The sequence below is a fragment of the Lepisma saccharinum genome, chromosome 18 (genome assembly GCF_977018435.1).
Source record: "Lepisma saccharinum chromosome 18, izLepSacc3.1, whole genome shotgun sequence".
Lineage (NCBI taxonomy): Eukaryota > Metazoa > Arthropoda > Insecta > Zygentoma > Lepismatidae > Lepisma > Lepisma saccharinum.
Window position 1 is genome coordinate 58038347 of NC_139246.1, and position 8978 is coordinate 58047324.

The following is an 8978-nucleotide window of genomic DNA, read 5'->3' on the forward strand; positions in this document are numbered from 1 at the left end:
CTTTCCCCAAAATGCAGAAAATAATATATTTATGAGTTAAATGATACGTATTAGGAATGATTATTAGCCTACAGTGAAGAATTTAGTTTGAATGTGAATTATGAAGAAAAAAAAAAAAGGACAATTTCTCATCAAGATTGCAGTTCGAAAAATGTTAGGACAGGGATTAAAAATAATGAACTGTCCTGACCAAATTGGGACGTCTGGTAGCCTTGCATCAATGGTTATGAAACCAAAATTACTAAATATATATTAGACTAGAGACTTCTGGAGTCAGCCTATCTCCAGAAACAACCCATTCATTTACGCAAGAAGAGAATCAAAATTCTTGCAAAATCTGAAAAATCGTCCATGTTATTTTTGTAGGTTTTTATAGGTTCGCATTAAAATATTTCCTGGTTCGAGGGAGGGGGCATGGCCCCCTTGCCTCCCCCCTTGGGTACGGGCCTGGTGTGCCGTACTCTTACACTTTGGACAAGGTAGTTGGTAACACTTTCAAGTCATCCGCGAAGAGACACGTTAAGAAGGAAATGGACCATTTCATCTGCCAAGCTTTGTTGTCAGAACTCTACCATGATTTGGAAAGTTAAAAATTAGGGAGAATTTAGTTATCAGAACGGATCCATTAAATTACAGAAACTTTGAATAAATAACAATAATAATGTGATTATATTATATTTTAGTTTTGGTGTAACGAGTACTATAGAAATAAATTAAAGCTGAAAATATTGTTTTCGACACTGGGAAACAAGCAAAGTTTCTGCACATTTGTGGTTTTTGTGCACAGTATTGTAGACATTCTTAGGAAGGTGTTAATTCCTTAATTGATCAATAAACTTCATTCGACACTCGATAAAAAAAATGAAACCCCTTGATTAATGAAAGCTTTCTTCGATTGCAATGTAAATGATGTTATATATGTTTTTTTTTTTATTCTTTGCACACACAGGAACAAGTCTCATCGAGGGAATTTCGTGGCCTGAATATTTGAGTTTTTATGTCCATTTTGTGCCAGGTATAAAGTGGGATCTGAACCACTGTGTGCCTCCACCGGGTATTGAACCAGGGATTCCTGAATTACAAGTGGACGACGATTCCATTACACTGAATATGATAGCGTTGCTCTTTATGTAAATTGTAGTAATATTTTTCAACAGCATCATTTAAAAAATCCATACTATCCAATTTATACTGATTCTGACTTTGAATTTGGTTTTCTATGCCCATCCTTGAGTTTGAATCTTAAGTCTAATTTATGTACAGATAGGCTAATCAGGACTGTACCTACAGTTTAAAGTGGGATCCGAACCACTATATACCCCATCGGGTATCGAAACCGGGGCCCCTTGATTACAAGGTAACGACGTTACCACTACGCCATCGGGTAGGTCTCATACCCATCCTTACATAGTGATACTGTGAAAGAGAACTAAATAAATAATCATGTCTTTCAAGCTTCGCTAAAGCCAGTGGTTACATGCAAATTACAATCACATCAACACATGTCTTTTATTATACATTTTAACTTACTTTGTTTACAACACGGTATAAGTATTTCGCAAATTAAGCTGGGAATATGATTCTTGAGTGAATATGAAGAAACGAGCCAGTGACGCTGCCAACGGGGCTGGGAATAGACAGTAGACACCCACTGAATCAATCTGTCCATGACCCTTGCTGCCCCCAGCAAACAAGAAAACTAGATAAATACATAAATGCTTGTATAGCCCAAATATGCATTTCTTTGTATGGCTTGTACAGTCAGGGACAATTCTAAATGTCCATAACTGTACATGTATAAGAAATGTGTCTCCCCCAGGTTTGCTTCCCCCTCAATTATTTCAGGCGTATTTCTGAAGTAGATGGAGAAATTCAAAGTTATATATCCTAAAGTTTATTGTTTATTGCAAATTAATGTATTCGATAACATTATCGCAAAAGTAGCATATCATGAATACGATAGATTATAAGTGATATAATCATAGTGAAGGATCCATTGCATGTTGTTGTGTGAGTACTGTTTTCTAACAACAATTTCTCATTTATCGAAGCTTGAACCCAAATGAAAATATGTCCTGGCTGCTCCCTTGTGTCTGTCCTATATCGTTATGTCAAACAATCTAACACATTTACCTAATAACAAATAATTTAATTTGAATCGTTAATAGGTAAATAGAAAAGGCTGGTTTACATTGGTGGAGTGAGTTGGAGAGTTACTGGGACGAGTTACTCGCCTGTCTGCTCGACTCGACCCTTCTATGGCGAGTAGCTGTTTACACACTTTTTACTCGACTCCAGCAAAGTTAGCCGCAGCTGATTCGTGCTTTTTTGACAGAATGAACCATCGACGTCGTTGGCGATTTAAAAAAAAAAGTTCTGAACGGTTTACACTTTTTTTTTCACGAGAAACGAATATAATAATGCAAGGGGACATGTCTGGAAAGAAAACAAATTTCCTTGATTTTTCTATTTTCGATCGTTCTTGGTTGTGTAGAACGTAAATTACATATTTTTAATTTTACTTCTCCTACGCCAAAAATACATCAAGTCTTATCTCCTACTCTTAAAGCATTTTTCCGCCCTTAATTTATTTTGATTGTTCCTAAAATCGACACTAATTCCATACACATTGGACACTCACACAATACAGACTCTATTCTGTCCTCAGAAAGCCTTTTCTTTGACCGAGTGGTCTGTCGAGTTTAAGCGCGAGGGAAGGGAGGAAGCAACTCGGTCGAGTCGGTCCTCCGTGGACAGCCACTCGACTGTCCTGACTACTGGAAGCGAGTACTGGCTCCAGTACTCTCTCCAGTTGTTTACACGGGTAGAGTAGCTCGCTTTAGTCTACTCGCTCGAGCTACTCTCCCGTCTACTCGACCAATGTAAACCAGGCTTTAAATGCAGTAAAAAAAAAAGGATTTCACTATAGTATTTGTTTATGGGTACCTGAAATGTTTCAAAACAGAGACAAAATAACGCTTCAACTATGAAAGTGTGTCTGTTCTTTTGACGACTCGCACCCGCATTAAAGTAGAATAATAGACGGTACCAGCCTTCCCCGATAGCGTAGTGGTAATGTCGTCGCCTTATAATCAAGGGTTCTCGGGTTCAATAACCGATGGAGCCACATAGTGGCTTGGGTCCCACTTTAAGCTGTCCAGATTAGCCCTTTTGTGCATAAAGTAGATTTAAAACTCAACTCCAACCAACTCTCCAAAAGTTAACTCTGAATTCTGCAAGAGATTCGAATTGCAACATCTGTCATGAACTTTCAATGAAATTGCCAGAAGTACCATGTAGTTACTGGTGCACAGAGGTCTGAGCAAGATGCATTTTCAAACCATTTACACTTCCTTGAATTGAAAATTAAAATTGGTAAACGCTGTTAAGTGTCACAAAAATTCAAACACCGTTTTCCACGTTAAACTGTGAAATGTGCCATGCTTTGTAATGTGGTAAACGTGAAAAGCGGTTGGTGGCCCTCTAAGTAGTTCAAAGGGCGTGTAAAGAGGTCATTAGTGTGCACGTTCTTACGGGCTGATGTGCGGAACGATGTGATTTCCCAACACTTTCGCTTTTGGCACTTGCAACGTTTACCACTTTTAGTCCTCAATTCAACTTTCGAACGGGAGATGAGTTTGACTCCCAACAATTTTTACAATCCACCACTTCTGAAGGTAGAGGGGCTCGAACTTCCTCATCCCCCTCCTCCAGTTACGCCTATCATAGACTCAGCTTAAAGTCACCCCATGTGATTTCTGTATTAATAGATTATCTGATCCATTTCTCCAAGCCACGATCTCAGCACCGTAGGCTCCAATTTCGAGTTTTGGTCTGGATGTTTCTTTGTGGGTCTATCATATCTTACATATCATCATTAGTTGTCATTGTAGCTATTAGTCAAAAGTGGCATCACTCACGTACTATAAGATAAGTACAAATATATGTTTATAAATTATTAAAGTAGAGACTAGACTGTGTAAATTTGTCAACTCAAGTAAAATCAGTATCTTGGCGGGTTGTGTTTGTATTCCAGTGTCAGCCCTTGTTGGGCTCTGACTTATTATTTTCATCGCACTGATGACATGGCAGAATTTTCTTTGTTATTTTAGTTGCGGTTTGGATTTCCTTGTTTTTCACCTCATGCCAGGATAAGATGTAGCAGTTCTTGATGTTCTTATATTAGTCGTCCATCCTTGGCAGCTTATATAATGTGTAGCCGTGGATTTTGCAATCCAATTTCACTAATGGTGGGATTGGGATGGTGTGGCTGAAGTGCCCAGAACTTTAGTTTGATTCGACGCGAAGTTGAAGAGAGTTTCCTTTACTATAGCATCTCTAATTTCAACGTTTGGAGTATGTCTGCCTGCTACAGTAATACTCCTCGGAGTCTCGTTTTGTCAGGACAGGACAGGAGTAATCTTGGCGATTTTGTATTTTTGTTGATGTTTCGGGAACATTAGTTATATAACATATATTATTTGTTATTATTTATTATTATCTAACCTCTGTATTGGTTTGCTTTAGTGTTGCCCACGAGACGAGACAAGACGAGACTTTGGTCTCGTCTCGTCTCGAAAATATTCGTTTGTCCCGTCTCGTGTCTCGTCTCGAAGGGTTCTGTCTCGTCTCGTCCCGTCTCGTTTTGTCTCGTCTCGTAAAGTAAAGGATATTATACCAACAAAAATTATAACTGGGAGACATCACAAAATATTATTCTCTAAAATGGGTTAAACCTGTAATCACTTTGCTCACTGTAGCTATAGTGAGAATAAATATCATTCCTTAATCATAAGAACATGAGTATATGAAATAAAGTTTGTTGATTATCAATAGCTAGATAATGTACGGAATCTGTCTTGATTTTCTAGCTCCCATCCACTCTTTATCCATCGTACACGCAGGAAGCTTTCAGACAGAAGGAACACGCGACAGGCGACAAGCCACATGGGGGTTTGCACTGAAGTGACAAGCGACAGAATCCCCTTCCGTTCCGTCTATGATAAAAGTATTTACAGCACGGGCAGTACGAACAGATCGAGGCGATTCTGCGCTCGATATTAAGAAAACGACCCAATTTGAACGACACGGAAGCGACAAGAGACACGTGGTGCTTCGATTCGGAAGGTTACGTTTACTGAGGGTTCGTATCCAAGCGAAACATGTTTCTTGCTTGTCGCTTCTCACCTGTGGCTTGTTCAATGTGATAAGCGACACGGAAGTATCACACTGAAGCAACGAACGACAGGGACACTTCAGTTTATAAGCAAGCATTCATCGCGCATGCGCGGATAACAACCCTCGCGACTATATACACGGTATCCAGAAAACGGCCTAAGCAGAACAACAAGCAAGCGACAAGCCAGACGTGGAGCTTCGGTTCGAAGAGTTTCCTGTGTGGAAGATTTCTTCAAACCAAAGTTACAGGCGACAAGCGACACGAGTCGCTTGGAAGCGAACTTTCAGTAGTCAATGCAACCTTTCGAACAGATATCTTGTCGCCTCGGTCCGTTGTTCACGGATGCGGGGTGAATGTTTTCCTTCAGACTGAAGGGGATTGTGTCGCTTGGGTGTGAATTATACGTGTCACTTATCGCTTCGGTGTGAAATTTCCACAAGATAGCTTTCAGGTTGAAGCGACAGGCGACAAGCGACAAGCGACACAGGATTTTCGCACCAAAGCAACAAGCGACACGCTCCTTTAGGAAGATTTCAGACCGGAGCGACAAGCGACATATGTTGGTTTGGTTCGATTCCTGGAGTGGGTGAATAGAGGTCGGAATTATTCCGCATTGTCCCCGCATAAAGCAGCTCCGGGGCTCAACAGGGATTTTGCAAGTTAAGATAGTTGGGATGCGAGGCTAAAGTCTGGGCAAATTCGTTACGGACAACGTGTGACGAATTAGGATTTTTCGAGGGGAGAATCTTGCAGATCTTTATTCATGTAATAGAAACTGTTTTGGGTTTCCAAAGAAAATGCCTTATTCCGAATAAATAAATATTTGCAATTGATTAGTTATTTTGTTAAAAAATTTTCGAGACTTTCGAGACGAGACGAGAAATTTTTGAGGAGCCGTCTCGTCCCGTCTCGTGTCTCGTCTCGAAAACGAGACGAGACGGGTGGTCAGTCTCGTCCCGTCTCGAATTTTAGAAAGGCTGTCGAAAACGAGACGAGACACGAGATGTCTCGTCTCGTGGGCAACACTAATTTGCTTTATTTTGATATTTTATCCTTTCGCAATACTGTTGTGCTAAACAGGACATTTAACATTGTATGAGTTAAATTACACTAGAATTACATGTTTTATTTTCATTTGGTGTTTAAGTCCACTTTATGCACAGTAAGGCTAATCAGGACTAGACTGCAGTTTAAAGTGGGATCCGAAAAACGGTGTGGCTCCATCGGGTATCGAACCCGAGACCCGTTGATTATAAAGCAACGACGCTACCACTACGCCATCGGTGATGCCCTATACTCAAATTAGACAACGTAGCTAGACTCGATCATTTCTATTATATTGTATATATTTGCTTTTGTTTTTCTTCTGCCCTTGTCCTAAGTGGTTTACTCAATTTAGTGTTGTATATTGAACCTGATATTACCACGGCAACACGTCCAGAGAGTTTTTTCGAATTGTTGTGCATCGAACGAGTTCTCCCTGGGCGATGGCAACAATTGGGGATTCAAAAGGAACAATTAAAAACTAAAATTATCGAGGCCTCGGTGGCGTAGGTGGCTTTGGTCGATCCCGTGCATGCTCTTGGGTGCAGCTTGCTTGTCCCGCGTGATAGCTACGTGCTTGACGGCGACTTGCCTACGCCCGACACACGGAGGATCCCACTGACTTGGAATTCGTCACCCGATGGCGGGCCTCACAAAGTTTTTATTCATTTTGTGAAGATGGATTGATTTGGTCTAGCGACAAAATTACCTTCCGCCAGGGGTCCAGAGTTCGAATCCCGGCCTGGGCATGGATATTTTTTCTTTTCTTCTTCTTCTTCTTCTTCTATCTTTCTTTTTCTTTTACAGATTCTCATTTCTCGTGTTCGTGATGGTATTATTTCTATTACAATAACTGCACCGTTAATTCAGTTTGTCTGTAAAGTACTCCTTCGTTAATGTAAGAAAGACATATGGATATTTTCGGAAAACGAAATCGATTTAATAAAATCAATACACAGGGCCAAACTGGACAATGCTGGTCTCAGAAATGTGGTTCATAAACTACTGGTTATGAAATGCTGAGGCAAGAACTGGCTATACTTTCAGACATATCTGAAATGTTGAAACAGAGAGAACCAGTTCTTTTTCTTACAGGATATCCCTATTTAACAATAAACAGATAAAATTTTCAGATTTTAAGTTGAAATATTGAAAACAATTAAGACTAAATAGATTGTAAAAAAATAAAGTAAGCCAGTAGTTCTTCGCTCAGAATCTAACAGAAGTTTTCGTGCATTGAAAACAAAAAGATGAGAATATAATCAAGCATTTTGTTGCATTTCCTTACCTGTAATCATCTACATTTTCATACATACAATTTATCTATCTATTTATATATGTAATATAATATAATAATATCAAAATCTAGGTGATTACAGGTTAGGAAATGCTTCAAAATGCTAACACTGTTGCTTCCATGTTAATAAAACATTCAAATGCTGACCAAAGCAAAATTTATTGTATAAAAAATATACACTAGCAACGTGACGTTTCCACCCTCTAACAGATTCTTCTTCAGACAAAGATCACAATAAATTCAGTGGAAACGTTAGGTTTTAGTGTATAATTTTTTATACAATAAAGTTTGCCTTGGACAGCATTTGAATGTTTTATCAAAATGCTTGTTGATTTTCCTGTAACTTCTATATGTATGTGTGTGTGGAAAATTGTAAAAGGAATGAAGTAGTAGGTGAACATAAAGACTTGTTTATGAGTTTTAAAATTAATAACAAAATTTTTAATTGACATCTTGAAAAATACCGTGATTCATGTGATAAAACACCTCAAAAAACACTGTACAAGGTGCTAATTTCCTTTCAGGTGACAGAGCAGCACAATTTGAAAATGAAGCAGAATTTCCCTGTGCGTTGCATTGGTAGAGGCTGAGGTCGGTCCTCTCAACTCACAGTCACTGACATTTCTTGGTTGTAACGCTTCAATTGACAAGTGTTCGTTCTATCGAGATATTTTCATAGCAGAGAAAAGTTCCTTTTGCAGGATTCGTTGGAAGCAAACGTGCTAAAGGTAAAACGGAAACATTAAGGAATAGCATAGCAACAGCCGAAATATTTAATGTAATAATCAGGAACCTTTAAAAATTAAAAACATCTTCATTGCTGGTAAGATGCACAAAAAAAGGTGTTGAATTGAAACTGACTTTTTGAAAGTCGCGAACTCAATCTTCTTAAAGATATTTTAACCTGCAAAGTATGATATTGTTATTCCTTTTTTATATATAATAATTGGAAAACTTGTGGTTCTTGTGACTGTCCTAGATATCGATGTAAAAATTAATTAAAATAAGTTAGTACATTGTACGAATTAATGACTCACCCGAGAATTATTCTAGACTTAAAATGGAAAAACGCAATTAATTTTTTTATTAAGATAGTAGACAATTCGAAGCTCCTTAGGAGATGAATTATCGCCATTGTTAATATGTATCAGTAAACAATGCAGAGCCATCTATCCGAGAATGTTTGAATCATTGTTGCATCATACTCTGAACTTCATATCGTATACCTTATGCTCCCGAACAGAGACCACACCTAAGTATTATGCAGTGGCACAGGAACGTTTTGGATTTGGGCTGTACAGAGTGGAATTTCTGTGTGGGGTGTGTTTCTATGGATTTCAATTTAAACTGTAGGCCTGCATAAGGTAGAGAAGTGAACGTAAAACAAATAAACACTGGCCATTCCATTTTAGAATAACTAAATATTTTCAAAATAATATTATAATAACTTTGTATTGA